The sequence below is a fragment of the Pelophylax lessonae genome (genome assembly GCF_965119305.1).
Source record: "Pelophylax lessonae genome assembly, chromosome: 2".
Taxonomy (NCBI): domain Eukaryota; kingdom Metazoa; phylum Chordata; class Amphibia; order Anura; family Ranidae; genus Pelophylax; species Pelophylax lessonae.
Window position 1 is genome coordinate 589,502,159 of NC_138769.1, and position 12,512 is coordinate 589,514,670.

Below are 12,512 nucleotides of genomic sequence, written 5' to 3' on the forward strand. Positions count from 1 at the left end.
CAATCAATATAATATAATCTCAAATAGGCATTGACAATACAAAACACTGTCACTTTGCCCTGCATAGACAAGGTAACATTTTTTCTACACTATAAGGGTCCATGTACAGTAGGAGCAGAAAAAACATGCCAGAACCTCTGGCAGAAAAAGCTGCATAAAAAATGTTCATAGTAGCACTAGAGTTTAGGAAACGTTATGGGCATTTGCTTTTTCCAAAACATTCCCCTTTTTTCACTTTTCATTATAATCAATGTACACGTGAAAACGCCAAACTCTCTTAGGTGCATTTAGTGAGCATTTAGAATTTTTTTTGCCCGAAAACTCAAAAATGCACTTGTGATTGTTTTTTTTTTCTGCCTCTTCTCTTGGTATATGCCTCTAAACATCCTAATGTGCATGGACATACAGTATAACATTAAGCTGCTTCTACAAGCAGGAAGAAAAAAAACGCTAAACTCCTGTAGAAGCAGAATTTTTTAAGCCCAGTGTGCATGGACCCTAAAGCAGGTCTAATAATAAAAGTTGAATTTATATGCACTGCTTCCCCAAATAAGTAAATAGTGGAGCCCCAAAGTAGTACTTATTAGGGTCTATCTGGGTCTGACCACTGATTCCATGACACTCCTATTTCTCTGCCAAGTCCAATGGCAGTTTTTGCGTAAGGCGGAGTCAGTGATTGGCTGCTCATGCAGAGAAAACCAAGTGGCCTTTCCTTCTCATACATAACATGCTACCAGCTGGACCCAGAAGGAGCCTCCCGCAGAAAACATTCACAAGTTCTAAGGCCTCCTTCACACTAGCAGACCAATTGGGTCCTTCTGTCAGTTTTTCAGGTGTCCCCAATCGGAACTTCCAGTCTCCTCTGGTGCAGTGGGTGTAAAGGGACATGTGTCAGTTTACATCCCCCAACACCCAATCTGTTTACATCCAACCACCCATAAAGGAGAGCGGGCTGCGTCTGTTCTGCATAAGCGGAGCGGACACAGACCAGCCATGTGCCTGCTGAGCAGGGATCAGCGGACAGATTCCTCGCTCAGCAGGCAAACTCCAACAGAAGCAACCCCATGTGGAAGGGGCCTAATGTTCTTTTTCTTTCGGAAGCAGCAAGGGCCAGCATTGGACCTAAAATAATTTTTTAGCTTGGTTTATAAAAATATTCTACAATTTTTTTTTTTCATGTATGTTCTATGTATATGTAAATATTTTTTTTATTTCTGAGCTCTTGTTATCACTTACAGCGCCTCAGAAACCCTGGAGCTATAATAATGATGTTGCCTACAGTTCCTAGAAAAAGCACTAGAGGGAGTCCTAGAGAAAATTACCCAGGAGATGTAAGGTTACACAGACTAAGACCGTAATAGCAAGCAATAGCTTATAAAATGCGCATAGTATACATGTTGTAGGCGTTAAAGTAAATTATTTGTATTTTAACCACTTCTAGATCGGAAGGATTTGCCCCCTTAATGACCAGACCATTTTTTGCGATTCGGCACTGTGTTAATTTAACGGCCAATTGCGCGGTCGTGCGACGTTGTACCCAAATAAAATTGATGTCCTTTTTTTCCCACAAATAGAGCTTTCTTTTGATGGTATTCGATCACCTCTGCGATTTTTATTTTTTGCGCTATAAACAAAAAAAAGACAATTCTGAAAAAAAAACAATCTTTTTCACTTTCTGCTATATAACATTCCCCAAAAAAATTATAAATCAAAAATGTTTAACATTTTAGGCCAATTTGTTTTCTGCTACATATTTTGGTAAAAAAAAATCACAATAAGCGTTTTTTGATTGGTTTGCGCAAAAGTTATCGCATCTACTAACTATGGGATAGATTTATGTCATTTTATTTTGTTTTTTGTTTTTTTTTTTGCTAGTAATGGCGCAATCTGCGATTTTTAGCGGGACTGCGACATTGCGGCGGAAAGATTGGACCCCAACTGACATTTTTGACACTTTTGGGGGGACCAGTGACATTACTACAGTAATCAGTGCTAAAAATATGCACTATTACTGTATTAATGACACTGGCAGGGAAGGGGTTAACACTGTGGGTGATCAAGGGGTTAAATGTGAGCCTAGGAGAGTAATTCTAACTGTATGGGGGCAGAGCTTGTGAAATTATCATAGAGACCTGTGATCCTATATAGAAGGATCACAGGCACTCTGTAATCATTCCAGAAAGAAGAATGGTCAGCTGTGTTTCCAACAGCTGACCGTTCCTCTCTCTCAGCAGGAAGCGATCGCGGGTGTCAGGCAGCAATCGGAGCCACCTGCCCCGTGCATCGGAGTCCCCGCTACCGAGTGGGAGCAGGAGGGGCTGCCTGCCGCAGTATATCTGCGGTGGGCGGTCTGGAAGCAGTTAAAAGGGCAACATTTTTTTGGTGAAATTCTGCTTTATATATAAAATATATAAAAAACAAATACTGTATTGGAGTACATTCTCCACCGTTTTGTGACACAGCACATGAATACAGCACATAAGAATACAGTCCAATCACACAAATAAATTACATTCACTGGTGTGATGCATAATGTGCGGCACAGTGAAAGGTGTTCCTTGAACCATCACATCATGCTTAATGGTGAGAGAGGACTGTGTTGCCTTACCCTGGAGAAGACCCGTTAGAGGTCAGTTTTTCAGCCATTTACAAGCACTATACTGCAAATATTATAGTACATTGGGTAAGATTTAAGATCAAACCTCTGCAAATGAACCCATAGGAGACATGGTCAAAGGCTATTTCCTGGTCAAGACTGACCAGGGCTGCATGCATACAGAGGTCTTTGATGAACTAAACCATGTCCCGGACTGCGACCAGGAATGCCACAAGTTTGGTCGGGTAGATAATCTGTCCAATTACAGCCTTAAGCTGGTTGGCCAACACCTTGGGAAGGATCTTGTAGTCCACATTCAGGAGAGAGATGGAATGCCAATTTTTTAAGTCACATCTCTCTCCTTCCTACTTATACAAGATCGTGATCATTGACTTGAGCGTGATCATTCACCTGAGTGAAGGAAGCATTCTGCCCTTCACCTTGTACAGCTCAAACAGGTCCCACGGTGCCACATGGTGTTCTGTTGGTAGTCCAAAGTCCTGTCCTGCCCAAAGGATGTGATGGCAGAGTGCATCTCTTTTAAAGTCGTGGGAGAGTTGGTGGCCTACAAACCTACAGATCAATAGTGTTATCCGACAAGAACTTGTTGGCTGCATTTGTGTCCATTTAGTAGAGAGAGTAGAGGGTGCTGTAGCAGTCGATGGCCACTTTCATCCCAGTCTTCTCCCCCTTCAAGAATGTTTCATTCTCATCACACATTTCAGACAGGTGTGTGCCCTGAGTGGAGCTATTTGAAAAAGAAAGAATTGCATTGCTCACTTTTTTCCAGATTCTCCACCTTGAAAACAGAAGACAACAAGCCAGGATTCCTCCTCAAAGTATCCTTTCAGGCAACTCTTGGTGTCCTGCAGGTCTTGCTTCATGTTCCAACCACAGAGTTGATGGTCCTGCAGTGAGCTGAGAGTTGATACAGAAGTCTCCTGAGTTCTCTCCTCCTAGCACACACTTGCCGGCATCCAATTGCTTGAAATAAAGCTTTGTGGCTTGACTTTCACAAGCTCCCACCTGTTGCTTACATTTCCAAAGAATGTCTTCTCCTCCTGCCAAGTGATGTATGCCTCCCTGAGCTCCTCCAGCAATTTCTTATTTTCCAATAGGCTGCAGTTCAGCTTCCAGAAGCCCATCCCCTGCGAAAGTAAATGGCCCTGTGATTAGAGAAAAAGTAGGGCACAATGGAATTCCTGACCAATCGGGAGATGAACACAAAGTAAATCCTGGAATGCATACGTGTGGTGCCAAGAGTAGTTTAAGGCTCTATTCCCTATAGAACCCACAGGCCTCTGTAATTGTCTCCCTAATTAGGCTAGATGTAACATTCAGCTTTGTGTACATTCTGAACTTGCTACCATCCTCATTTATAGGGCAGCTGAAATCACTGCCAAGCACTGTTGCTCTGGAAATGAAAAGCTAAGTCCTCAGGGTCTTGAAGAGCTCCAATTGCGCATACCTCCCTGGGAAAGTGTGCGAGTTGAGAAGCCTAATCAGTTCTCCTGCCCATTAACTGTCTATGACCAAAAGTTGGCCACAAACAAACTCCTAATTTGGCCATGAGAGTGTCCACTCCTGGCAAAAATGGCTACCTAGAGGCCAGCAGGACTGTGGGACCACTGGCAAAACAGATAAGTGTACCTCCTAGAGAAAGCCAGGGCACACTCCTGCAGCATGTAGACTTTACTTTGCTGGAAAGAAAGAATGTTCAGCACAGTCTGCTTTCTACATTTGTCCTTGATAATACATTGATGGAGAAAATCTTAGCCCTCATGTAATAGAGATGAATGGCTAGTCAGCTGGGGCTGAAACCTACCTCCCCCGGAAGGGAGATGGTTCTTCCACTAGCTCTGTTGCTTGGCCAGTGTTCTGGTTGACCTGCTGAAGGGCCTCTTGCATTGCCTTTTCAAGGTCAGTGATGAACTGGCTGGGGCTCGACCTCCCCCACAGGCTCCAAGTACTCCTCCTGGCATTTTGTTCCAGTGTTGTCTTTTTTATTGGTGAATAGTTTGAACAAGGGGTAATTTTGCCCAGAGATTGGCTTAAAAATGTATGGTAACAGAAACAAAGAGGCTGCCATTTTTGTGTTCTCTATTTTAAATGTTATTTGTCTGGTTGACATTTTTCATCAATGACCAGGAACAAATAAACAGATAAGGACTTCAAGTTTTTCTCTTTGACTTTTTCTTATCTGTAGCTGCAGTTTAATGATTCTTAAAGTGTAAAAGACACTGACCATGAAAGGCATGATAAAACCATAAAAGGCCCCCTGACCTCCCCACCCCCCCCCCACTTCCATCCGAACCCTGTGCTTCCAGTTCTGGGAGGGCATCAATGGATATCCTCCCAGAACCATGCCTCCTGCGTGCCCCCTGGGGCACGCATCCAGCGCGCTCTGTGACTGCTGATCACAGATCACAGTAAAGGGCCAATCACAGCGGACCTTTACCATGTGATCAGCTGATCCCATGTAAACAGACTTACTGGTTATCGGCAGCCCTTTCCTCCCATGCTGTGTTTGTGTAAAGGAAAGGAGAGCCGTTAACCGCCAAGACTGTCAATACATTGTTTACACCGATAATCAGGGCACTGATCATTAATACCCTGATGATCAGTGCAGCCCCACCAGTGCCCATCAGTGCAGCCTATACGTAGTGCCTATCAGTGCTCATTAATTCCACCTATCAGTGCCGCCTATCAGTGCAGCCTGTCAGTTCCACCTATCGGTGCTCATCAATGCCGCATATCAGTGCCCACCAGTGCAGGCTATCAGTCCCGCCTGTTAGTGCTCATCAATGCCACCTAGCAGTGCCCATCAGTGCCACCTATCAGTGCCCATCAATGCTACCTATTAATGCCCATCAGTGCCGCCTATCAATGCTCATTAGTGCCGCCTATCAGTGCCCATAAGTGTCGCCTATCAGTGCCCATCGGTACTGCCTATCAGTGCCACCTATCAGTGCTCATCAATGCTGCCTATCTGTGCCCATCAGTGCAGCCTATCAGTGCTGCCCCATCAGTGCAGCCTAGCAGTGCCTCCTCGGCAGGACTCTGAGCTGAAGGCATCTCTCTCATACAACCTTGCTATTTTTGTTTCTCACTGTATTGCGTAGATATTTGTGGATTTTCCAGCAGAGGTAGCTGTATATTTGGTTCATTCAAGCTCTATACCTAATAAAATTGGATATCAGCCAGGCCGAGAGTGCATTGTTTTCAGTAAGTCAGCTGACTAATAATATTGTCTTGTTAGGAGCAGTAAAGCACAATGATCGTGCAGAATCTCTAAGTGGGAAGCAGAAACTGCATACGTAATAAGCAGATATGGCATCCTTATAAAGACGAGTTATATCATTACAAACAATACAAAGCTACAGAGTTTTTTTTTTTAACACTATCACATAATATTTAAATTAAGCTGATCTTAACTACCCCAATATCTAAATATTAATATTAAAGACTATTTATCAAAGCTGAAAAATTCAAATTTACTCTTGCAGTAGGGCTACCACCTTTGTGAAAAGGTTAAATGCTAATTTTTGTCTAAATTCCTTTAAAAAGAGAAGTTTGGGATTTAAAAAAAAAATCAAAACATTTATACTTACCTACAGGCCTGGCCCTACTATGGGTCCTGCATGGTCCATTGGACCCAGGGAGAACTTTGAGAGGGGCAGAAAAATTACGCCCAAGATTTTTTCCAGTAGTTTTGTGTGTCATCCGGGGGAAGGCTGGGCCAGGGCCAGGGCCTGGGGGCAGAATGACAACTGCCCCCCCAGGCCGCTCCACTGCTCTGTAAAAAGGCTGCCCTGCTATCCTGCTGCCCTCAACATGCATACTCAAAGTTGCCGCGCCCGAGTAGTCTAACACCGGCTGGTAAACACCCGAGCACACATGAAGAGCTCAGGTGTGTGTGCTGTCAGGAGTGGGGTACCCACAGGAGAGAGAGAGAGAGCAATGAAAGATCCCTTCTCCATCAGCTCTGCCAGCAGCGGATGTGGGTGGAACTGGAATAGGGGGGTGCGGCCGGCCTTGCGCTTGGCCTGCCTTTTTCTGCTCTGGTGCATGTGTGAGGCTAGAGGCTAGGCACTGAAGACCGTGGGACAACTGGGAGGTAATATACAAAGTAAGTTAGTTCTCTGTGACAGGACACAAAGGGTGTCCAACATTTTTCTAGTAGTGGCTGCTGGACAGCCAAATGTTGCATAACCTGTCATGCTCAAAAATCACTATACAGCCCTAGCTTGCCATTATACTACCCTACCCTGCCCCTATACTACACTAGCCCGCTCCTTTACTACCATAGCCCACCCCTATACTGTCCTAGTCTGTTTATAAACTATTCTAGCCTGTCTATATACTACCCTAGCCTGCCCCTATACTGCCCTAGCCTTTCTATATACTACCCTAGCCTGTCCATATACTACCCTAACCTGTCTATATATTACCCTTGCCTGTCCATATACTACCCTAGCTTGTCCATATACTACCCTAGGCTGTCTATATACTACCCTAGCCTGCCCCTATACTGCCCTAGCCTGCCCATATACTGCCCTAGCCTGCCCCTATACTGCCCTAAGGCTGCCTCAATACAGCCCTATCCCAGTGGCATATCATCTATGGGTGCAACGTGTTCACTGCACATGGGCCCTGAGGGGTTGGGGGGCCCACTGTGTTGACACATTCTGCACTCATGGATGCCCTAGGGTGCCAAGATGGGGGAGTGGTAACATGGTGGTATATCATATAATTTAGCCTATAGACAAGGTGCTATTGCATGTAAATCTGACTTTCTGATACATTTTATTTTAGTATCAATTATCATAATATAAAATAATGGATGTGGGGGCCTTTTGGTGGGCGTGATTTTTTTTTGGGGTGCGGTGCTGAGGCAGCATTTAATTCTCAGACCCAGGCAGCACAATGTCTTGGACCAGCCCTGCTTACCTAGGTGGATGCAGCATAAAACGAGTGTCCAGTCCAGGCATCTCGGTGGATTCCAACAATAAAGTCGAGCTCCCACCAAAGTCTGGACCAGCTGAGTAACATCAGCCGATAGCGGGCTTTAGCGCGCTGTCAGCTGAATGTGGGCCACAGGAGTGCATAGCAAAGTTCACTCTTGTTATCCCCAGGCGAAAAAGGGCCAAAAGTACTTTGGCCCTACTTCTCCTTTAAATGTAGTTTTAAAGTCCAACTCTGGAATCTTTTCTATATATTCTTCTGGGGGCTTAAAAATTAAAAAGCTCCTCTGCTGAAATACTTAACTTCAATCTGAAACTGTCCAACGCAATGCTTCTCTCCCACCACACAATGTCCTCAATCTTCTGGGTTGAGTGACATCCAGCATCACTCAACCTGAAAGAGTGATAAACGACTGTAATATTGGGGCATTATTAACATGACCCCTCTATCGTGAGCACAGTGCCCTGTACTCAGAGTGTAATGATGCAGAAGGCAGCACTGATGTCATGATGTTAATTGAATGTTATCGTGTCTGTATCATGTTATCATGGTTCAGATTCGATGGTGGGACAAGAAAAGCTTTTATTCAGCTTCTCAGAATACCACACAAAAGATTACTCAAGTTAAAGCTGAACTCCAGGGATAGGAAAAATCATCTTTTACAGTGGGGCTGCCTCCTTGCTGTATATACTGTATGCTTGTTTAGGTTTAGGGGGCCACAAAAAGCAGTTTTACTTACCCAATTATCCTCTCTCTGCTGTAGGACTGGTACTGCAGCCAGTTCTCCTCTATCCTCTGTTTTCTAATGCACTAACATACAAAAGATATTGATCTAAACTACAGTGCTGTAAACGTAAAGGTCATATAATGAAACTTTAAAATAATACGATCAGATTCTCAAAAATCATACTAGTTATTAAATATAAATACATACAAAAAAGATATATAAATGACTATGCAAAAAAAGTGTTAACCGTGTTAAATAAACAAATAAGATATTAAATAAATGTGATGAAAATTTAACTCATACGTATACATTAAATATTATTACATAGTCCACTAAAAATATCATAAAGTGCTTCAGTAAAAAAATTTAAAATCATCAACAGTGTCCAAGAAGAAAAAGTGATCCAAACATTGTTATGTTACACCCAGACATTCCCTGGAAAGAGATGACTGGTCACACTTCAGCTGATAATCCTCCCAAAGACTCCTCTATAATAATATGCCCTTAAGGCACTCAAACACAGCATAAAAATGTAAATCTTTCTTCTCTTCTATACACAAGCTCATGACCCCTATACACTTTAAAAAAATGCGCCATCCCAAGTGCCCTAAACAGGGACATGATATATAAAGCAATATACAGTAGGTATATGTTGTGCAAAACCTTTATATAAATTGGCTAAAAACATATTCATGTGTTAATCTACCACCAGGATAATGCTGCTAGCATCCAAGACATCCAATACATCAAATACAAAGATTTGCACCACTTCCTGGTAAGGATATGTGTGTGGCCTCACGTGCATGATGACGTCACATCACAAGGTCCCGACTCCACCAGAAAAATAATGCTGTGTAAATATGGGAATATGCCGTGGGAACATATAAAAAACATATAGTTCGGGTTTTCTCAAATCTGACACCAAAAATGGCAATCCACTTTAAAATACCTTTTTGCAAAATACAAATGCTGCTTTCTGACCTGGCACTCCAGTTATCTATGCTAGAATTGCTACAGTGCCTTGAAAAAGTATTCATACCCGTTGAAATTTTCCACATTTTGTCATGTTACAACTAAAAAAATGAAAATGTATTTTATTGGGATTTTATGTGATAGACCAACACAAAGTGGCACATAATTGTGAAGTGATAGGAAAATTATAAATGGTTTTCAACTTATTTTACAAATAAATATCCCAAAACGTGTGGTGTGTACTTTTATTCAGCCCCCCCCTGTCAAGTCAATACTTTGTAGAACTACCTTTCATTGCAATTACAGCTGCAGGTCTTTTTGGGTATGTCTCTACCAGCTTTGCACATCTAGAGAGTGAAATTTATGCCCATTCTTCTTTGCAAAATAGCTCAAGCTCTGTCAGATTGGATGAAAAGCACCTGCGAACAGCAACTTTCAAGTCTTGCCACAGATTCTCAATTGGATTTAGGCCAGGACTTTGACTGGGCCTTTCTAACACTTGAATTTGCTTTGATCCAAACCATTCCATTGTAGCTCTGGCTGTATGTTTAGGGTAGTTGTTCTGCTAAAAGGTGAACAGTGTCAAGTCTTTTGCAGACTCTAACAGGTTTTCTTCTACTTTTGCCCTTTATTTGACTCCATCCAGTTTCCCATCAACTCTGACCAGCTTCTTTGTCCCTGCTGAAGAAAAGCATCTCCACAACATGATGCTTGCCCACTATTTATTAAGGTGGGGATAGGTGTGTGTTCAGTGTGATGTGCAGTGTAAAGCCCCGTACACACGCACCGATTGTCGGCCGAACAAACGGCCGTCTTTTGTCCAGTGCTGTCGTGTTGGTTGAAAAGTGCTCAAGACTGCACACGAATTTTGTCGGCCAACAACAACCAACTTCAGAAGTGATGTCATGTGATGGTTAACTTTCCGTGTGTTTTTTCTTCTCTGAGCATGCCCAGTCTTGCTCATCTGGCTTTTGTCGGCTGTACTGACTGACGAACAATCGGCCGTTCTTTGTTGGCCAACAAAAATTTTATAGCATGCAGACCAGATTTTGTTCGGCCGAAAAGTCGAAGTCGGTTGTCGGAAGCATCATACTAACAAGCCGACAATCGGCCGATCGGACGTTGGCCGAACATAACATTTTGCCTTTAGGCCAAAAAGTTCAATGTTGGTCTCATCTGACCAGAGCACCTTCTTCCACATATTTTCTATGTCCCCCACATGGCTTTTCGCAAACTGGAAACAGGACTGGCTTTCTTCTTGCCACTCGTCCATAAAAAACAAATTTGTGGAGTTCACGACTCATAGTTGTCCTGTGGACAGATTCTCCCACCTGAGCTGTGTATATCTGCAGCTCCTCCAGAGTTACCACGGGTCTCTAGGGTGCTTCTCTGATTAATGCTCTACTTGCCAGGACTGTCCTAATAGGTTTGCAGTTGTGTCATACTCATTTTTGGATGATGGATTGAACAGTGCTCCTTGTGATGTTCAAAGCTTAGGATATTTATTTACAACCTAACCCTGCTTTAAACTTCTCCACAACTTTATCGCTGACCTGTCTAGTGTGTTCCTTGGCCTTCATGATGCTGTTTGTTCACCAAGCTTCTCTAAAAAACCTCTGAGAGCTTCACAGAACAGCTGTATTTATACTGAGATTAAACTACTCACAGGTAGGCTCTATTTACTAATTAGGTGACTTCTGGAGGTAAATGGTTCCACTAGATTTTAATCAGGGGTATTAGAGTAAAGGGGGCTAAATACAAATACACGCCACACTTTTCAGATATTTATTTGTAAAAAAAATGTCAAAACCATTTATCATTTTCCTTTTACTTTACAACTATGTGCCACTTTGTGTTGGTCCATCACATATAATCCCAATAAAATACATTTACGTTTTTTGTTGTAACATGACAAATCGTGGAAAATTTCATTGGGTATGAATACTTTTTCAAGGCACTGTAAGTAACAGTCCCATCTCTCATTACAAATCTCCTCATACAGTATTGCATAGGAAGAGAGGGGGCATGGCAAACCAAACCTAATACCGAGTGTTTGATTACTGAGCACAGTGGGTCTAACGCTGGAAGCTTTGCATATAGTCAGTCATATTTAAACACAACTGCAGTAATAGAAAACTGAAGAATACTATTTATGTGAGTTTATTTGGGCACACCTGAGCGATACGGATCGCTGCGATTGTGCCCGCAATTTCAAATCGTGGCAATTCACGGGAAGCTTGTGCGATGCTATTAATTCTTAATGGCGCCCAGATCTCACCATAATTTTGCCATGATTGTCTTGCGATAAATCATGCTGCAATCACAGCAAATCGCAACGTGCGACATTGTCGCTCAAAAGAAGCTCCTGCTCCTTTCTTAGCAACAAGCGTCAAGCAATTGCAGCATGATTTATCGTGCGAAAATCGCAGCTATTAGGAAATAATGGAATTGCACACGCGTCCTGTCATTTGCTGCAATTTTGAATTGCGTGCAGAATTGATCTGATTCCGCCCACGATCCGGATTGCTCAGGTGTGAATGGAGCCTTAACAAAATGAAAAAAGTTTTTTTTGTTTTCAGTTAAAAAAAAATAGAAGTTGTTTGGATTACATCCTCTGCCATGGGTTTTGTTGCTGTGTTTGTCACCGGGGGGGGGGGGGGGGGGGCAATTTGCCCTCTCTCCCAGTGACCACCAACCAGCACCTGGCTGTGATCTGAACTTGTTGTTTATTCTCTCTATAGCACATTCTGCATACATTCCTATGGAAAACCCAATATGGGGCCAGTGACACTGTCACCTGTCTCTGAAGGACTCCAAAACAATATCTAGAGAATGCGCAAAAAGTTCAGCAGACAGCAATGCCCTGATACTCTGAAGGAATAGTGCAAGGAAAATCACCCCAACCTGGACACAAACAACAATAAACCCTGACATACGATCTAATGTGTGATGAAAAGCAGTTATATCAGGGATGACTGTACTTGCATGTGAAAGTGATAGGATCAGAGAGCTGGTGAGGTGACACAATGGTCTGTCAGTTATCTAGAGGTCTGAGTATGACGCCTTCATGTGATAGAAATGAGCACATTTCTTTACTATATTAAAAAAGAGTAATGTATTAAAGCTGAAATGAGATCTGCTTATATTTTGCCTTTTCTGGTTCCTCCTTTCTCCCTTCATCTCTACATGCTAATGACATTTTAAATAGAATCTTTCTGTTTTTGCTACAGACCATATTAAACCATGAGACTG